General features: G+C 37.8%; 1 long non-coding RNA gene across 1 annotated transcript in view; it reads left to right on the top strand.

The window, feature by feature from the left end:
- Positions 1-20,552, top strand: part of LOC121097452 — a 31,863-nt gene that overhangs the window by 7,091 nt on the left and 4,220 nt on the right. The window contains exon 3 of the long non-coding RNA XR_005830964.1: positions 1,189-1,238. This is a non-coding gene — a long non-coding RNA (uncharacterized LOC121097452). The remainder of the gene's footprint in view (positions 1-1,188; positions 1,239-20,552) is intronic.

Raw genomic sequence — 20,552 nt, 5'->3', positions numbered from 1 at the left:
CTTTCAAGGAAAGTGGTATTTATATATATGCATCCATGCACACACAAATTCCATTAAACAAAACTGAATGTCTTCTCATTCTTATCTCCCACGTTTGTGTTCTCACTCTAGGGAAGTGCCTTCAGGCTGCCTGCTGGAGGTGATAATTTTTGTCACAGTAATGTATAAAATAAATACCTTACATTCATTTTGAATAAAAAACAGCTGATAAACATGCAAGCTTCAACAAAGTTTCACCCATTTCATGGCATAGTAGTGTTAGCCCTCTTCTGCACTCTTCCTTTCATTCACAGTTTCTGATATTCCTATTTTCACATTATGTAACTCCGTCCCTCCTATCTGACACTGCAGCAATTAAAGACTGATGTTTTGTTTTTAACATGCTCATTATTAAAATAAAGTAAAAAGTATTTTAAAATGTAAAGTAAATAGTATTTCTTCAACTACAAAAGAAGTCATAGTGTTCAGGAAGCACTGTTGCTTATTATGTTTTTCTGCTAACCGTTACAAAACATGAAGTTACAATCTTTAACATATTGAAGTATCTGTGATCACCAAGACTGACACCTGAGCTTTGGTTTGCATGCTTTTCTCAATGGTTTATTCATAGTTAATATTCTAATAATCTACTGACTGCCAGAGATTGCACAGAGGTAATATATTTTGATTTAAACACTGTACATTTGATTTGAGGAAATGACCATTTCCGTGCAGAAAAAAGTAACTGAGATAATCCTTAACACTAAAAGCATACCCTTCTGTTACTTCAACTGAAAAAAAGAATTCCTTTGCTTGTGTATTTTATAGTAAAACTATACATATATTAATCTAGTGGTTCCAATTATAAGTGGGATTCTGGATTTGTTACCATTTCCCTTGAAAATGCATCTTTATAATAATTAATTCGTTTTGGTTAGCATTTCTAAAGAGCATTTCAAGACTGGAACAGTCACTTTGACATACTTGAGAAGAAGTGTAGCACAGCATGTCAGATCTAAGGAATTGTTGCTGAAATATTTCAGGGCTATTGTTTCATAGGGTAAGTCCTTACAGTAGTTTAGGGATTTAGAATAAATTTGGAAATCATTTCATAAAAACCCTCGTATATTTAACTTTCTGGAAAAACAAAACAAATCAAAGTCTGAATTCTCTGTTTTTCTACTGCTTAGTTTGTGTTTGTTTTCACAGGTCAAAGTTCCACTGTCCAGTGTCATCACATTCAAATCCTGCAGTGACCTGTAAGTATATCACCTCTAAATTTTCTACTGCAATAGGACAGCTGCATGAAAACTGTTGTGATCACCTCATGAATACTGAAAATGTGTCTTTAATTGAACTATCATTAGGCATTATATATTGGGGTACATTTTGTCCTGTTATGTTAAATGCATGTAGTTCAAGCATGTATGCTTATAGTATTTTTTAGTACTAGCTCATTATAATCTCATTCATTGCATTTTAAATGAAAGACTCACAGCTTATCAAATCGACTTGTAACTGTTTCTAAAGGTACCCTTACTTTTAACCTAGTTCTTTACCTGGTTAAATCAGAACTGAAAGTTGCCAAAGAAAAATAGTACATTTGCCCTTTGATGAATAATTATCAAGCGTTACATGTTCAGAGTAAAAAATGGATAGCATTTTATTTTATGAGTCCACTAATAGTGAATTAGAATAAAACTCCTGTGGGAACACATTTGACATTCACATGAATAACAGATGAGTTCATTACAATCCCCTGCTTATAAAAAGAATGGCAAATGAATTCATAATTATTAAGCATTTAAAAATAACACATTCCCCAAAAGATACAATTCTGTATTAAATACCCGGCTGTAGTTCAGCTGCAGGGCTTTGAAGAACTTGAAATGAAGTGGTAGCGCAGCATATAGCTGAAACTGAATGGCAAACTGATGATTTGGTCATTTGCCACATTCTTTAACTGCTTGGTAGCCAAAGTAATGAAGATTTATACTCTATTTAATGCATTTGAACTAATTCTGAAGTGTTTAGATTAATCTTGCTTCCAAAGCAGAGAACGCAGATTAGATCTATGGTGCATGAACCAATTATGTTGGGTATGTATAAAGAGGAGGGTTACAGCACATATGGCTACTGACATGTACTCATGTTAAAGTGCCTGTAGGCATCTCATTTGAGATATATATTAGAGCTGAATTTTGCAGGACTTTCTTGTTGATGGATATCTGCTTGTATATATGACAAATACCATTCAGGACAGCTATTTTGCTAGAAGTGACATTCTCAAATACTTGCCAAGCTGTCACATTAGCATACTGCTCGCAGCCTGGCAGGAGACAGCTCTTCTATGAATCATAACCTCTGCCCTGTGATGACACCAAGAGCACAAGGGTCCCAAAGGTTGCCTTGTCTGCCAGACAGAGAGGGAAGTAAGAAATGCTGAGAACAAAGTTCAGAGAACTTCTGCAGAGAAGCAGAAGTTAAGGAGAATCCAGTTCTTTGAACTACTTGCACCAAGGACATAAACAGAAAAGGGATCAGAAGCAGATCAAATTAAGATCGTTCTAAGTGCTGTCAGCACCTAAAGAGATGCAGAATTCTCGTCTCCCCAAATCTTACATGTGATCTTGATAACCTTTATGGAGGTAGAGTGAAGAAGATTGGGTCAAATTAAGATCGTTCTAAGTGCTGTCGGCACCTAGAGATGCAGAATTCTTGTCTCCCCAAATCTTACGTGTGATCTTGATAACCTTTATGGAGGTGGAATGAAGAAGACTGGCATTTTCTGTATGAATTCTGACCCCATGGGTAGCCCTCCTTGTTTATCCAAGGAATAGAGAAATAATGCCATATGTGACTTTTGTATTCCTCTTCACAGTATAGAGGTAAGAAGATGTGTGAAAGACCTTGTGTTCATAGATATTTTAAAGTCACGTTGCTACCATGTTTTCCCAAGTTCCCTTCACCTTAGCAGCAGCCCAGGCTCTAACACAGACGTGTTACCATCATCTGTGTTGTCATGCTGGTATCAGAAGCAAAAGAAGCTGTGTGAAATGTGATCATATTTGTACTTCACTCAGAGGTCTGAAGCTGCAGTCCATCATGAGGTGGACTCCATGACTGACCTAAGCTGTGTGCTTGAGTAAAAGGGCTGTAAAAAGCAAAAAATGCTACATAGAGAGGGAGTAGAGAGGGAAGGGTCTCAGGATTGTATAGAGTGAGTGCCACACTGTACAGTCATGAAAAGGGTCATGAAGACTAGAAATACATTAACCAAAACAGAATTCTGTAATGTAACATTACACTTTTCTAGTCCTACTTAGATAGTTGCAACTACTAGGGAAAAGTAAATCAAGATACCAGAAAACCTATTTGTGCTGTACAAAGTTTGTGTAATTACTTGAGAAACTGTGAAATTAAGATAAAATTATTTGGTTTTACTTTGGAACAACAATCACCAGATGAGCTCTAGAAACTGCATAGCTGCCTGTGGAAGACTATGATTTATACACCACTGAATTACATTGTTTTTAATTTTAAAAGTCTGTTGCCACTATCTGATTTAACTTCTGACTTGATCTGGGTGGGTAGAGTTTGGATTTATGTCCAGACAATTAGGGCTGAGCTGATGCCTCAGAGTGAGGTGAAAAATGCCCAAACCTAAATCCAATAGATAAAAACTAATTGTGTATCAGGGAAACTAATTGTGCATGAGGGAAACTAACTCCTTCCTGAGTCCTGTGGATTTCTGGCAGAAGTATGTGGTTTGATTACAATTATTGCTGTAATGCAGAGTTTCAAATCTTATGGGCCCCATGAGGACGATGCAGGAAACCTGTTCTATCTGCGATGTATGAAGTGAGTGGTATAAACCATTGTATTTGTCGATTCACAGATTTCAAGACCAAGGAGATAATAATAGTCATTTGTGCTAACTATGCTGCAAACACCTTTTTTCCTCATGGAAAGCTAATTAAAAGTTCAGAGGTTTGGGGTTTTTTTTGGTGCAGCTTATATATTATGAATGCATTTCTCATGAAACTTTTAACTGTTTCTGTTTTAAAACATTTAACATCTGTTGTAAAGATAGTTACTTGTTTATATGGCATTTCATATTACAGTGTATTTAGGATTGTCAATATTTGAGGTAATTGTTATTATAAGCAAGTGCACAAGAAGAGAAATGCTGTGATAGCTCCCCAGCTGATGACAATGGAAAATGTATGTACTTTTCACTTAAGAAAATCTGATGGCTTTATATTACTATAACCACTTAGAAGTTAGGACATCAAAATACAGTCTGCTTTAAAAATATTGGGTAATTCACGACGGTCAATGTCATATCATCAGTGTCCTAACCATATGCTCCCTCAGCAAGGGTCCTGCTAGTCATCATCCAACATCAGTGTGCAAAAAATTATCACGAGAAACATTACCAGGTAGTTTTCTGTTCATCACCAATGCATTAGATTGCAAGCAAGTTATTCTAATGTTTATTTGCTAGGTAAAACAGGGTGGCCTGTTGCATCACCCTTCTGTGGAAAAAGAGAACCCACTCCATGAAGCCTGTAGAACGCTGTAAATTAGTTACTCTTGACAAAATCAGACAACTGTGGTCACTAAGATTCCTTCTGGAAAATTAGGAAAGGAAAAGGAGAAGAAAGGAATTAGTGCTTGAAACGAGTGGGTCCTGACTAAGAGAACCAGAGGAGCAGCCATCTCTAAGAAGGAAAGGCAAAATGCATACAATATTTACTTTATTTTTTAGAGGAAACAGGTACAGTCGTGAGGAGATTTGAATAATTTATATTAGGATTCAAGTCTTGGCTTCAGAATGTGCTTAAAATAAGACAAGTCTCAATCTGAATCACCTCAATTTGTGATATGTTGTCTTGCAGTAGATAGCAAAACATGTTTGTTCTAAATCTTATGAAACAGTAATTATAGTAAGTAAAGGCAATTGGCAGTGATTGAAATACTAATAATACACTGCATTTCAAACATTTGTTTAAAGTGACCTCAGCCTGTTATTTTACTGCTAGAGAACAAACCTCTCTCAAATCGCATTTGTCTACCACTGAAATGCTCCAATAGTATACACTGCCCAAATTAAGGCTAATTGCTAATAATTTATTCACCAGAAGGTTTGCTATTATCAGCTTTGTTTACGTAAAATGGAGATTAAAAACCAGTTCTCTTTCTTGCAAACTGCTGTGCAAATTTCATCTGCTCTTATGAGAAGTCATTATCTCATAGGAATGACATGAGATTCCTCTCATAGCAGGAAAAAGATAATGCCATATAATGCAGCACTCAAAAAAACTTTGTATTTCAGCAGAACACTATTTGTATGTGTTAAGTCTGTAATATATGTTATAATCTTTCTGTTCTACTTCCAAGTAATATTGCCATAAAAATCCATGCCAAGAAAGGAATAAAGCTTGAGTGTAGTATGTATATACCATGCATTTAGCAGAAAACATGTACAGAATTTTTTTCTTTTAATTCTTTTTTATTTTTGCATCACCCCATCTTATGTTCCAGTGCTTTTTTGCTGCTGTGATTCAGAATATCAAGGACTCAGAGATAGGTTTATTAGGAAAACATATATGTCCACTGCATCTCTACACTTGTATTTAATAATGTAAAATCACATCTTAGCTCTTGTGAAGATGTGCTGTCTGAAACTTCAGAGAGGTTATAGTGCTAGCTGCAGTTGCTTGAAGAACTATTCCTTTTAGCTACTATTTTAATAATTATCTTAATTATCTTTTTATTTATAACATATCTCACTGATTCTCAATTATATTTCTTTCAGGGGATGGGAGGGTCTCTTAAAATAAGTGGTATTTTTACTTAGAAAATTTAAAAGAAGAAAAAGATAAAAAGCTCCTAATCATAAATGTCAAGCTACTTGATTGCTTCTGGATGTAACTCCTTCCTTTTCCAGAGTGTTGTCCTTTCTCAGTTCTAGAGAACACACAATATGTTACTCCTAGCCAACAGACAAGATGAAGAGAATCCAGTTAGTTCCTTACCCTCTGTAATTTTAGGAACTATATTCACTAGATGATTAAGAATTCAGCTACATATATCATTATATTTATTAACATACAAATGCATTTAAATTTCTTAATTACGAGCTTGCACATCACTGCTTGTTCATAAATGGTACAGGAAAATGTAGTTTCATGTCAGTTTATAATGAATTTGTTCTTGCTTGCAAGCACTGGAAATGTGGTGCAATGTTCGTATTTCGATCACTGCAAGAAAATTTTTAAATCCAAGTAATTTATTTATTTTAGTAGGCTGCTTGGAGACATTTGCTCTTACTTTTTTTATTCTAGCAGCTCTTCACTGATTTTCCTTCTCTATCCATGAAAATTAAACGTGGAAGTTTAATGTTTTAGATCATGTTCTTTAAGGCAACTGAATACACGCCTCTGCACATTAAAGACTCAGTATGTACACTGCCCTTTTTCAGCAAAAAAGCTCCTGAGGAAATTGCCATTCCTTTTCCAGAGGTAATTTCACAGTTGCAGCATTTTGGTTTTGTTTTCTGGTTGTTATTCTGTAGAGGATTTCTGAAATCAATGGAAGGGTCATGGGCTTTGGATTGAGGTCTCAGGGGTGGAAAAATATATTCTTTCCTGTGCTGGGGCCAGCCCAAGAAGGAGGGAGAAAGATCTCAGGTATCTGGGGTTCAACTATCCTGATCTCAGCACGGATTAGAGATGTTCAGTGGCAGCATGTGAGTGAAGAACGGGGCACGGGATTCTACATTAACCATCCCATTTTTCCATTGTCATGCCAGGACAAGTGTGGAGTGGTAGATGCAGGAGCCAAACCCAACAGTCTCCATCCTCTGGCAATCTGCTTGTGCTACCCGAGCCGAGCAAACCGAGTCGATCTGGTGCCTACGGGTGGCTGGCCGGGGAAGCCCTTCCTGCGGAGACCTGCGTGATGGGCTGCAGAAGGGCAGCTCTCCACCTGCTCTTCACTTTCCTTTCTTTTCAAACACTGTCAAGAGTCTGGTACAAAACAGTGCTACGTGTCAGTGCCTATGCAGTCTTCGCTGCATAGCTTCGAGTCGACTGGGAAGATAAAAATAATCCCTGACATAAATCAACTTCATTCTGCCTCAGGACATAATTTAAATACCTTCTCCTGGGTGTTCTTCCTTCTTTATAAAAGCAGCAAGTTCACTTTCTAGCCTTCATACTGTAGTTCTAGAAAATGTTTAATGAGGGACTCTGCCGTGTTGAGGGTAGAGCCACTGCTGCACAAGGATACAAGCGGTATCAACTAGGGACACAGTGGCAGGAAATGGAAAGGTATTTTAGAAAGGCTCTTGAATATTTCTTTTCCCAAGATTGTAGGGCCAAAATGTTGCTTGAATTTATGAATAGAGCTGGACAAAAAAATTGAATTATTTCTAAATTCCTAGAATAATTGAGTTTTGAAATGACTGGGATCGTTTTTGAGATTAAGTTGAACTAGACAAATAGTTTGAAGTGAAATAATAGGAAAAATATGACCTTTTCTCTGTTTTTAAAGGCAATATTTTAACATGCTTAAAATGAAATTTTTCATCTTTTGAAACTGAAGTACCGTTTTCCACTTCAAAATTGATCTGAATTTAAAAAAGTAATTTTTTTTTTTAAAATGGCATGGAACTTTTTTTTTTTAATTAAATGCACTCTTTCAGGTTTACCCCAAATTGAAATTACTAGGTTTTTATTTTGTAAGAAAAAAAATACTCTGTGTGAGCTGAAGCTTCTGCTTGCTTCCTTCTGACATTTTGGCTTGATTATTGAACTGGGGAAAACTTTACTTGCTTAGTCTTTTTTATGAAACCTTCATGAGACACTGTCCTGACAGTTTTCAGGTGACTTGTGAAAAGATGTTTGCTTACACCTCTGTTAGTGTGTAAGGATATAGTTCCTCGCATGTGCTGTACCACTGTTAGACCTTGCTGCATGCTCTGCATGTGCTGTACTCCTGGTCTTTGAGATGACAACATGCTGTGCAAGGATTTGTGATTTCAGCAGGCTACACGTGAAAACAAGGATCTCTTAGTTCTGACGTGACTGTGGGATACCTACCTAACGTATCATTAGCCCAGTAAAAGAGACCTTACCAGTCACAGGTCTTTCCCTTATACTTCATGTTCCTATTCTTCTCTTTCATGTTCTTGTTCTCTTGTCAGCCACCAGTTCATTTCAGATAAATAGGACATTGAAAATTTTTCATGTAAAGTTACAGAGCAGGAGATGAGAACTCCAGGTGTCTAGTCAGGCTGTCTCCTTTTTTCAGGCTGATCTGGGCAACTCAAAAGCTGAATCTTCACATCTGGGATTCTTCTCCCATTATTTGTATTGACCCTATGTGGCTGACTTGGAAGGATCCTTAAGGATTTCAGAAGGTGTTTTGCTCAGTCATCACTGTCACTATAACACTGTGGACCTCTGGAAGCTCAGAAAGCTCTTCCAGTTTCCAAGAAAGGCTTAGCAGAGCTTTCCTAAGGGAAGTAAGTAGATAATGAAATCAAGTGCTACATGTCTCCATTCAGAACACCACCTGAACATGTATGGGACTACAAATTTGTGTGTAGGATTCCCATTTCTCATATGGTAGTTGTTTGGGTGTTGGTTTTTGTTTGTTTTTTTTTTTGTTTTTTTTTTAATTTGAATTTTTTTGACTGTATTTTAAATAAAAGTTAATATGGTTGGCCTAGTTAGTAGCTAAAATCTTCAGCAAGAGGGTGGTAACACTATGGACTGTGAAAACTATTACTAAAAGCTAACCTCTGTAATCAAAACAGCTAATAAGAGTTTGCAATCTGAGGAGACAAAAATGGGCAAAAAGAGGAAGGGAGCGCTGTCAGTGCAGTTTTACAGATGGAGAAGGGGCCAAGCCTTTATTCAGTAAAGTACGGAGGCAGAGCCTGATTTTTAGCATTTTCAAATGTGTACATTTCAACATATTCTGTTTGATACTGGCAATGCTTTATGCCTACGCATTTCTAATTTTAACTGTTCTGATTTATTTTTTTTTACTATCAAAGAGAGGGGCTTTTATCGTTTGTCTTCAAACTGATGTCTTAAACACAGCAGAGCATCTCCATTCTCAGCAGTTTTTCGGGTTTTGTATAAGTATGTGTGGTTTTTCCCCAAATTTTACTGCAACTGTTCAACTGCACACATCCAGCAGAAAGACAAGCAGGGAGGGACAGATCTACATACATTGACTGGATGTGCTGAGTTTTCAGTACAAAATAACAGGGTTATTGTATTGCATCAAAGTAAGAGTCTTAGCCTGGATGTTTCATTGACATTGAACCGATGGTCACAGTGTAATGGATCTTAAAATTGGCTGGACTGTTTCTGGATGCCTGTGTTGTTCAGTATTCATATGAAAATTCTGTGCCCAGCATAAGCTGAATGAGGTGAGACCTTTTCTCAGGAGTAGAACCTTTAGGACATGTTCTAGTTTTCAAGCAGGAAATCAGGAAAATGGCACATTCAGGCTGCTTGTCTTTGTCTAATGCTATGGCCGTAGTTCGAATTCAGGGATGGGAGCCGGAGTACGGAGAGGTTTGTTCCTCACACGTGCCTTGACACACTCTAGTGGCAGAAACCTGTAGTACCGCTTACGCAGGGGAGCCCAGTCGATTTTTCTTTTTGATGCGAAGCAATACTTAAGAGTGGATAAAATTCAGGTGATCGTTATTGAAAGTAACCTAGCAGTTCAGAAACTACGGTTCAAGTCCTGTGCTTTTATAAAACTTGTATTTATTTTTATGTTTTAATATATAAAATACTGATTCAGGGATTTAATTTGTTCAACATTTGTGGAGGGTTTCAAGCAACACACCCTGACCTGAGTCACTGACACAGCCACAGTATTTATGCAATATATCAAAGTCAATAAACAGCACCTATCCACAAGTCCTAGGCACTTATCCTTTAATGGTAGTGGATACAGATCTCGGGCAACCTCATCTTTTAACCAACCATCTTTAAATAGTAAATCAATAACCACATAAAAAAATTGTATTTATAGCTAAGCTCTAAAACCAGTGGTCTTGCTTATCGAACTAATTGTAAATGATTGAGTGTTTTTTCTTCTGAGAAGGCATAATGGACCACTTGGCTGCCTCAGTTCTCTCATTTTTCCCTTCATAGAGCTACTCTGTGGCGAAATCCCTCAGATCAAACAGTGAAGTATCTAAATATATGCTTTATTATCATCACAGCAATTATAAAGATAGCCCAACCTATGGTAAAGTGTTTTCTCCAGAATCACAAACTTTCTGTTGCAATACTTCTGGTTTGGCTTTGGGCTGCTACTGATTCTCTAGCCTCATTGCTGTTACAGTTTGGGTTACAGTAGGGTGGAGTATGTTTTTGTGTTTTACTGCAATTCACACAGTAACACGACTAAAGTGTTTGCATAGCACAACTCAAAATTTCCCTTCCTCAGGAAATTTTGCTGTTTTGTAACTCATTTGGTTGCATCACAAGGAAAACAAAATCCCATTTCCCGCAAAACAAAAAAGTGGAAACATGTCATTCTGATTTAATGTTTGAATTTATTATTGTTGCTTACACAACCCAAGCAGATTGCACGTAACTAAGGCTCTGCCTATTCTTTCTTCCTTGTTATTCTCTATTTCAGGGACTCCTATTATTTCCTCAGCTTATCATGACCACAGGTTTCCTCCACAGTAAATCTGTCTACTAGTCAGGATTATGGGGGTGAGGCTCTATGTATCCAAATTTCCCATTATCTTCCCTTCTTTTTTTTGCTGAGGATTTGCACCTTTTCCCATCTGACATGCAGAGCCATTGCCATGAAATTGTATGTTCGACTTTATTTTGCTCAGCCATTACGCAACTTTCAAGTCTTGCTTTATGGTTATCTGGATATGAGAGTCACACAGGTATTTTAGACTGGCTCTTGCTGCTCTGCCTCTAAGGCTTTTTAGGTTTTATTTTTTATAAAGAACTTTTCTCTTTATATGGGTAAGTTACTCCAGTAACAGTAAATCTAAATGTTCTGTCTAAATGCAGATACTTACATGAAAATATGCCTTTTCCCCAGCTCCTTGGAGATGCTTGCTTTGGATTTAAGAGTGAGTAGTTTTTAGGCTGGTGCAACTCAATCCTAAGTATTGAAAAGATGCTGACTCAAAATTAGAACTGGAGTGAACAAGTAAATCTCTCATTGAAGTCCACAGGAATACTGCCAGTTTATATTGGGAATGAATTCGACCTTGGGGTTTTTGCATCCTCATTTGAATTATTGTCCTAAAATAGCACTGTCAGACTAGATATATCATAAATTTATATTTCTGTCATAATAATTCTGTCATTATTAGTGATTAGATCAGCTTTAGAGGGTTTTTTTTTTCCTTGTCCTCTTGCCAAGTTCCATGAGGACATAAGCTGTGAGTTAGATTGGAGCTCTGGATTCTTTTTTTTTTTGTGGAGTGGACAAGGTAGTTCTAACACCAGGCATCTGTTCTGCATTCATGCATATCTAATGCAGCCTTATTTGGGTAAAACATTCTTTTTTTCTCACTGTTCTGATGATATAATTAGAAATAGAACGGTATTTGCTATTCTCAGGGAGTTACACTTTGTGGAGATCTGTGCTCCTGGTTAGCATAGCTGAGGGGGCCTAACCTTGGGGACTAACAGCTCAGTTAGTTAAGGCAAAACTGTTCAACATATGTCTCATATCCAAGATTTATAAATATTCTTTTACATTACTCTCTCTTCATTTTTGATCTAGACCCTAATTCCAGCAAAGAGTAAATCAAGTCATAGAAAAAATAAGATGACGGATGAGTGTGCATCCAAGGATACCACCTTGAAAGATTCAATCGCTTGTATCTCATGAGGCATCAGTTGTTAGCCTAATGTCTATACTTCATAAAGCTGCAACATGGAGATTATCTCCTGGCATTCACTGATGCAATGATCCCTGTTGAACTACTCTACTTTTGATAATTAATGCTCTTGCTTTTTCCATCTTTGCATTTTAAACTGATGTCAGATGGCTATATAATTTATTTTTGCATCTACTTTAGGCTCCCATTACAAATAAATGAACATTTGAGTATTGCAAGTCAACGTATTAAAAGTCCCTTCAGGGGCTTCCTTGATGGTAGGGGTCTTTCTCTCTTTAAGACAGAAAGGGTCAGACTTGGAGCACAGAAGTTATCATCTAGAGAAGGCTAACAAATCTGAATAGTTTCAATGGACAACAGGAAAAAATTAACTAAGCGTGTAACTAACTGGATTACGTTTGGGCAAGTCATCTCAGCTACACTGAAGATTAATGTCCTCTGGTGCAGTCAAATTAATATGACTGTCTTGCACTGAGCCCGTTTAGATTGCAAAATAATATAGCTCTTTTCACTGCCAGTTTAACAATGGAGATTAGTTGACAGATTCTTCCATCTCGTATGCCCAGACCATACTTTGCAGTGCAGATTTTACTAATCACGTTAGCTGTTATTTCTTTGCATCGTGAGAAATTAAGCTTCTTTCTTTCTTCCCTTTCCCCTGGATAGTGAAGAGCTTTTTTAAAAACATCACCTGGGCTGTGAGACTACAAGCTTTGTTATGTGGCTATGGTTCTGTTCTTTTACTTCAAGGTACTAATCCTAGGAGGCTTAGTTTGGAAGTTTTAATAGTTCTGTTTAAGCAGTTTGGTTGCCTTCATGAAAAAGGTAAGTTTATGTTAAAATTCAGGAAGTATGTTATGAAAGTGCACAGGGATTATATGGGAAGGCAGTGTATTGCAATCTAAAAATTATGTGAAGTGGCTCATTTATTTGCCTCATGACTCTGTAAAGTCACTAGATAGACAAATGCATTATGCAGCTAGAGAGCTGGAGACAGAGGTTATGTGGTGCCCAAGGCCATTCAGTGAGTCAAAGCTGAGCCAGGGTGAAGTTCCCATTTTAGTGTGCCTATTAATAACAGCAGCACAGACAAACTACAGGAAAGAACTAAATTTGGGGGCTGTGTGATGTCAGCGTGCTCTGCAAGGTTGAAACATATTTTTTTTCTGTCCAGCTCTGAAATGGTGAAATTTAGACATAAATATGACTAGATCACTGTCTTATCTGGAGGTCTTCTCACACTTAGTGGCAATAATCGCTTTTCTCTTTCCCAGCTGAGGCCTTTTGTTTTTCCTTTGCAAACAGAAAGATTATTTGTTTCAACCCTTTTAGACCTTCAGATTTAGAGGACTGACAGCTGAATGCTCTGTCTAGCATCAAGAAAGGCATAGTCACAGCATAAATGATTTGGGATAAGTGTGAGACAGACTTAATGAAAGCTGAGTTTTGCTTGCATTTTTTACCCTTGTTAAAAGTAGTTTTTACATTTAGTAGACCATTACTGCATTGATATATTATATTCATTGAGTTTGTATACTTTATCTAGCTTCAGATAAAGTTAGTGACTTTAGTTAGTAACAGGACATGGCAGAGGAAATGATATTGCATAATGAGAAGTTGGAGTTATCTGTGTGACTTGCCTTAGTGACTTGGGCTTGGACTTTCAAGAATGAATACCATTTTTAGATGCCTTTGCTAGTGGTTTTCCTTATTATTGCTGGCCTGATCATCATATGTAGTAAAACTGAAGTCAGGCAAGAATAAGCAAGATTAGAGAAATACTCACTAAAGAAAGGTTAACAGATTTGATGGGGAAGGTTAAGGAGTCTATTGCAGCTGCGTTTAACTGGAACCAATGTCTAGAAAGTCAAAAGTTGGTACCAGGGATTATATCTGTCTTGCAGACTACAAAGCATTATCACTAAAATTCATAAAACGTTAGTGACAATGGGGTTTTTTCCCAACCAGTTTTTTGGAAATTTATAAAGTAATTCAACTCAGTCAGTCTTTATATAGGTAACATTTTAAAGTATCCATCTTGCCTGTTTCAAAAACTTTACGTATTTTTGGCAATGAATTAGATATCTTAAATACCAGAAATCTAGTCTTTTCATCCAATGGATTTATTTCTTTTCAGTTAGGGCAAAATTATCCAGCGACTGCTGTTGAACTGTTTCTTGTAGCTGCTGTTTGATGTAGCCTCAGAGATGTCATCTTTAAACTGATCTCTTTGATATATTGTACTCTCCGTTGCTGCTGTGAGAGCTCACTGCCTTACAATCTCAGGATAATCTAAATACCTGAATATTATGTGATTTGCAGTGACTGATTCCAGTTTGAGGGATGGAATTTCAGTCATAAATTTTGCAAGGATATCTTTCAAAAATTAATTTGAAAAGAACAGCCATCTATTTCTAAAGATTAATTGCAACAGAAATGCTGATTTCTGTTGAAGGCTACTTAGAGCCTTCCCTTTATTGGTACTGCAGCCTGTGAAAAGACGTCTGAAAGAGACAAGTCAAACATACTATAATCTGTATGGCAGTTGTAGAATCTACATAGAAATGGAGTTATGATACTCTGACATGTTATTGGCAAAAATTTTAGCCTTGGTGCTTGAGGTCTGTTGCTTTAGTGTCAGACAAATCAGTACGGATATACAGCATAGTCTCTGTCTCTTGCCTATGTGGCATTTACTTTCATTTTCTTTCTGGTAAAAAGGAAGTAATGGTCTCATGCTCTCAGTCTTCCCCTCCCTCTCCAGTGAGGGCAGCCTGTTGACTTCCTGGTCAACATGATTTTTGAGCAAAAGAGGAAAAACATTAACCTGAAAATAACTTTCTGGTACTTGTTTACACTTAAAATACATTCAGCGTACCCTAATCTGTGCAGCCTCATAACAGATTTCCTAGATTCTTCAGAATATCAAGAACCAAGTTTGCTCCATTCATTCTTCTCTAACTCAGTCTAGTTTCATTTGTGTGTATTAAAGAGGTGATGTTATCACATTGATGTTATCTTAGTCTTTGTACAGAGATACAGGTGATGTCAAAAGGAGCAACATCTGCTAAAGCAAATTATAGCACCTATCCATTCATCCATGTATTATATGCAGGAACTGGTTCTTATCTCACTTATATTAACATGTGTGACAGTGACATAGAAAACATTCCTGGAGTGATTGTAGTGTTGCAGCAGATTTCAAAAACATTCAGTGCTTTTGGTAATTGATCACACTCCATTTTAAAAAAAAAAGATAGGATTCTTGCTCCCATCTCACTGCTTCAGTGTGTTCTCCTAATTCTGCTTGCTGTGTTTGATTTATATCTGTTTGTTCTTGGCCCTGCATTGTCATACATCTTAAATGATTAATTTCCCTGATGATTTCTTTACCAAAAGCAATCATACTCCTGCCTCATTGTTATGATATGTATTGATTTTTCTGTTTTGTGAGTGACAAGAACTGTGTAATATTCCAAATAGGGACTCACCCATACCTATAGGATGCCGTCAGAGCTATACTGTCTCAAATGCCTTTATCTTTAGTGGTGTCCTATGGAATGGATTTGTCTTATTCTCAGCTGTATCACATTGGGAAGTGTTGGGTGGAAGCAGCTGCACTTTGCTTGTCTACCTGTCTCTTCCCACACTCCTCCTCCCAGGATATCCAGTTCCATCTCCATTCCTGTGTCATTTCCACCCTGCTGACCAGGCCCTGTAGCCCCTCTTTCATCTTTTCCAGGTAGCCCTTACTACCTCCCTGTGCTCTGTTTATCAGAGGCAGAGGCTGAGATTGAGGTGAGAGCTGGAAGCAGACCAGGGCCTTCTCCTGCTATGGAATGATGTGGGAAGAAATGGAGATGGGAGGATCTGAGAGAAATGGGCTGCAGAGCATCTTCATGCTTCTGCTGCCACTTGAGAGAAGGTTGGGACTGCAGGCACTGCCAGGAGTCAGCAGCTACAGAGAAGACAAAGCTGAGCTACTTGGACGAGCCAAGCTAGTGCCTACCTCCTCATGCACAAGCCTGCAGCTCGCCACTCTAGGCTGCTCCCTCATTTGCTTATTCCTGCCTCAAATGAGCCTTACATTTCTACTACATTTCCTCTCATTTCTGTTACTTTGTGATATTCCTCCTCTAAACTGATGTTGTCTCCCAACACATCACCAGCAAAATTTGTCAGTTTTTTGTTGCAGAGCCCTGCTTTGAGACTATTAAAATTCAGATCCAATCCTTGAAGAATTATTGTACTATTCACATGTTGATGATCCCTCTTTCAACCCAGTCCCTCAACTGGATTTAATATAATTAGTCTGGTGCAAAGTGACAGCCAGGAAAAATAAAACTGTTCCTTCAATTTTAATGAAGGGCTCAGCCATCTGATCGGGTTGTTGCTCTGTGGTAAGTTACTGCATGTCAATGGAGCCATTGAGACTATAGGCATTTTTAGTCTAGTCATTTACTTAGTAGTGCAGGACCAATTAAATCTTTTTTAAACTGAATTTTAAGCTAAAATTGGAAAGAGTAAACTTTTTTAAAAAGTCAGGTGAAGACAATATAACTGGCCAATTACCATGGCTGTGCTCATGCACAGTAACTTATCTATTGTAACTTTAGTGTGTATCTGAGGGTGCCATTAAAATTGGAGAGACCCACTTCTGTGATTGTTCAAATGAAGGAATAATTGTGGTTTTGACTCATGTTCTAACTCTAGAACAAGTTCTACTGTAAGTCAGCATGGGTTCCAACTTTAGCTGTTGCCCTTAGTGATACCCATTAGTCCTTTATATATACTTGTCTCTAGGCAAGGGTCATCAAGTATGAGTTATGGGAGTGCCTGGCATCATAGCTGCTGCTGAATTATAAATTAGTACATTTATAGAGTCAGTTAATCTTTAGTTTCTTGTGTGGCTGATTTAATGTATGTGCACAGAAAAAAAAAAGTATATTAATGTAGCATGTGTGTACCCTCAGTTGGGAACATCTGGAGAGTTGCTAATCCCCGTGGTCTTTATTTCTCCTCTAACAAAGATGGGGGTTTCAACTTCCTGAGAGTTCCTGTAGGCAACAGGGTTTTTTTAAAAATAGAAAGGTTAATATAGCCTAGATGGCATCTGCTTTTTCATTATTTAGATAATTTCCTTTCTGCACATATTGTGAAATAACATGCATTGTCTTTCTAATAAAATTTTTATCAATGGCACAATTTAGTGTGACATTTTCTAAAATGAGCCCAAACAAGCACCACTTGAATGGTTATCTGTACAGGTCTATCTCTGTATTGAGTTTTATCTCATTGAATTTCCAAAACAGTTCTGCACAGACCTGTCCTGCCAGTAGGACTTCCTTCAATCAACTTCTCTTTGTGCGAGAGTAACTTTTTTTTTGAGGGAGAGAGAAACACGAGGTCTAGATTTACATGCATGCCTCGCAATTTGTCTAATGATATGTCAGTTCCGCTGTTAACAGTGAACAAACAAATGTTTTGCTAACTCTTAGCAAAACACATCTAGCTATAATCATTTCTTTCCTACTGCGGTCTCTGCGAAATGTGTTGCATCTCAAGATTTCCAGCAAGCTGAGTGCTAACATTTGGGATTGGAACTATGGACTAAAGGACTGATTCATATTTCTCATTAATCTAATTTAGTATCAGTGACTTCAGTGAAATTGAGGCAGAGCTTCACCTGTGGGAGGAGAGCCAGGCTCAGAGGTGCGTCTTATGTTCACAAGCAACATAGTATCATAGAAATTGTGTCTCAAAATTGATGAGAGGCTTTCAGAAGAAAAAAATATCACTTTCAGAGACTGATCCTAAATCTGTTGATTCCAGTTGAAGTTTTAACTTTTTGCTTCTAGGTCTTCTGACTTGTAAGTCATTATATCCTGAATGGCTTTTTTTTTCCTCCCCCTGCCCCCCCCTCCCTTTTTTTTTTTTTTTTAATTCTTTGCATATCAGTATCAGAACTTTTTCCATACTGACAGTTATGCCTTAAAGACCTTCAGGGTGCTCATGTGCGCATACAACATTTCTCCCATACCTCCAATCAGTTTTATAAATCACTCCAGAAACATTTGCAAGCTAGAAAATGAATAAAAATTCTCCCATATTGAAAAGGTGAAGGGTGAAGGTTGAGTAAGTTCCTAAAATACTGTTTCAGAGGCTGTGGTAACTTTTTTTTTTTCTGCTGCGGACTGTAGTGTCTAAGCATTTTGATAGGAAATATTATGGGGCTACAACTGTACAGTATGCTTTTGTCTGTTTTGGCAGCAAACACAGGCAGCTTTTGATTGCTTATTCTATCTGAAGGCCTCCCTACCTCTAGTGCAAAGTCAGGCTAAGGTCTAAAACCTCTCCTAATAGGACAACAAACACTGAGTTGCAGTCAAATATTTGGATGATGTACATTAAGCCCTCAGGGGAATTCTCTTCTTTGCAATCATCGGGTTACTGAACATGAAAGGATAAAGCATAAAGCAATTCCAGTTTTTTAAAAAAGCCTGAAGTACAGAAAAGGACCAAAAGACCCCCTTTTCCAATTTCTGTCACCAGCGATTGCCAGAATTTGGTTTGTACATTCATCAGACATGAACTGTGTTCCTCTTCCTGCAGTAGTATGTGTAAGTAAAATATCCCTGAGGATGTTAAAACTATTTGTACAAGTATTTCAATGAAATAGTATGTCCCATAAAATTGGAATCTCACCATTCTTGCAAAGCTTACTTGGTGCATTTCTGTGAGCATATATAAAAAGAACTGCATGATAAAGCCTACTCATTTTTAGTACAGCTTGGTCTGCTGCATTGGTTTTATGCTGTATATGTCTTTGTAGTGTTAGCACACTGCTGTGTGGCAGCTTAAAGGTATTATAGCAGAGCCGGTACAGAAGACAAGAAAGCTATGTATATAACTGCAAATCAGCAGTAGCAGATCTTTTTTATAATGTTTCCATCTACTGTACATAAAACCATTCCCTGACTTGAATAATTTGCTGAGCTAAATAATAAGACTAACAGTATACCTAAAATAGGGAGGATCAGGCAATAGAAATATTCACAGTTTCAATCAGGATTACGAATTACAGATCTCCAAAAGATGCTCAAATGTAAGGAAAAAACCCAACCCCTGGAACTGATCAAAATTAGTGTCAGTCATTGATTTCTAGCACACACAAAGAGACGGTGAGTATAAATGTGTTACTTACAAGTGCTGAGGATTTTAGGGAATGAAAATGGAGACCAGGAGCTGGAGACTGCCTGCCATGCCAGCAGTGTTGATTTGGAAGCGATGGACACAAATAAACGTTCAGCAAAGCTTAAAAAGCTGCAGTGCAAGGCTAGCCAAAAGTGTCCATGTCCTTACCGTGCTGTGGCTGGCAGGCAATCCGTGTCTGGGAGCCTTCAGTCCCTCTAATCAGGCTCCGGGGATTTTGTTTGCAAGAGAGATTGTCCTTTAAGTGATCAGTGCAGGAAAACAGAGAAATAAAGAGAAATGAACAAATTGTACAAGGCAAATAGCTGCAGGTCTTTAGCATGCTCCCTGCGTTTTCCTGAGCTGCATCTGCAGTAGAGAAAATATCCCAAAAATAGCTCAGGCTGCCAATGACTTGCTGAAACCTGAGAAAGAATTGCTGAATTTAAAGATCTGGGTTGCTGTGGGTGTATGATTAAAGTGAGAAATTGCTGGCAGGAAGAACCTAGGATGAAACCACATGCTTAAGGAGTAACTTGTGAGTTCACTGGTATCAGAACAAGAGCTGACCTCTGATTTCCCCCTCCTCCACCCAAAGCTAGTTAACCCTTAAGAGTTCAGCAGGAAAGAAAGTTCTGAAATAGCAGAGGGAAGAGGAAATATGATAAAAAGTTCTTTGCAACTGTAGTATCTGTGATGTAGTGACTATTTTCTAGCAGTGCCCTATTTCCTAAATTTCAAAGCGGTCAGGCAAGCTGATGTTTTGCAGAGGTCTTGGAAACTGCACAGTTCTAACTTCTGGAAAGCTCAGTCTTGTATAGGGTATATGCTAAATACCCCCTTTAAGCCATTTGTGGTCCCACAGAGTGAAAGGGATTTCAGGTAAAGTTTCAAAGAAGGGTGGAAGGATAACATAACATTTTAGGAAATTTTCTGCAAACGTTGTCTTATTGACAAAACACCGAGAATTGCCAGAGTATTTGGCACAGCCTTGGGGCAGGTACTGGTATATCTATACTGTGCCCAGAACAAATTCCAGTGGTTTAAGCTTCAGGCTGTTCTGGTCTCGAAGTGTCCCCTATGGATTCCTTGTGCTTACACAGATGACTAGAGCGCAGTGTACTTTAGCCCCAGCCCTCAGCTTGCTCCCTGGCAGTTTTTTTATGTTACTTCCCTGATTTAGAAGAGAACAAGAAGCAGTTGGCACAAAGCTGGGTACATTGGCTTGACATCAGTTAAGTTTCCCAAGCAGTGCCAAAAGTAATCCTCAGTAACCTATTTAGGACAGTATTAAAGCAGCCAGAGCAGGGACTAGGAGCTAGTCCCCAGTTTTCTTTATACTGACACTGAAAAGGGAAAAAGCTTCAGTACTAGAACTGGGTTAGATTCAAGCCACATGGGACTGGATTATGAGAAGCTGCTGCTTTGGAAAGCAATTGTGCATCTGAGAAAAGAGCTGAAT

Source organism: Falco naumanni, chromosome 14, assembly GCF_017639655.2.
Source record: "Falco naumanni isolate bFalNau1 chromosome 14, bFalNau1.pat, whole genome shotgun sequence".
Classification (NCBI taxonomy): domain Eukaryota; kingdom Metazoa; phylum Chordata; class Aves; order Falconiformes; family Falconidae; genus Falco; species Falco naumanni.
Note: the sequence above shows the minus strand (reverse complement) of the source record. Positions and strands in the feature narration are given on the sequence as shown.